Below are 708 nucleotides of genomic sequence, written 5' to 3'. Positions count from 1 at the left end.
CATTGGCCGAGTTTCATAGCAGGCATGTGTCACTCTGGGTAAAAGGGTGTCTGTCTGTACTAATCTGTAGATAAAGTTCATGCTGTGTGTTTAAAGAGTGTGGAGCCCACCGTGCTCAGGGGAGCCAATAGGACCTGTTCTAATCTTATTAGGACAGCCTACTGCATTACCATAATTTAAACCAAAGAAAGAATTGTCTGTGAGCCCAGAAAATCTCTGAGGTGTGATACCGACCGCGGGTGTGTGAGGAATTAAAAAAATGCCCCTGTTCTGGTTACTGTTACGAACACACACAGCTTAACTTCCAGCTTTGTATTGCACGTAAGAATGTAAGAGTGTGTGCATCCGAGACTATAAGTCAGTCCAAAGGCGATATAAATCCTAGAGTGTACAGAACGGCCGCCGCTCCCTGTGCAATAACAGCCATAATGAATGTGCGGTTCTAGCCGACCCCTGGAGAGTCTGCCCACACAGAGTGGAGGAGACGGGATTTAGGGCACAATGGGTCCCCCTTGGCTTCAGCCCTGCTGCCAAACACTCCGTCCGTGATTTATCCTGCACACACTCCGCTCTGATTGGTTTTCCTTGCTGAGCCTAACTTTAAACATTTACTCTACTGCTGTTGCCGGCGGGGTGCAGGTGGGGTTGGGTGGGCGCTCTCCAGGGGTCAAAGAAGGGGAATGTGGAATGGAAGCAAAATGGAGAGCT

The sequence above is a fragment of the Sinocyclocheilus grahami genome, unplaced genomic scaffold (assembly GCF_001515645.1).
Source record: "Sinocyclocheilus grahami isolate Dianchi unplaced genomic scaffold, SAMN03320097.WGS_v1.1 scaffold3084.1, whole genome shotgun sequence".
NCBI lineage: Eukaryota > Metazoa > Chordata > Actinopteri > Cypriniformes > Cyprinidae > Sinocyclocheilus > Sinocyclocheilus grahami.
The sequence above is the reverse complement of the archived record's forward strand: the minus strand, read 5'-3'. Positions refer to the sequence as shown.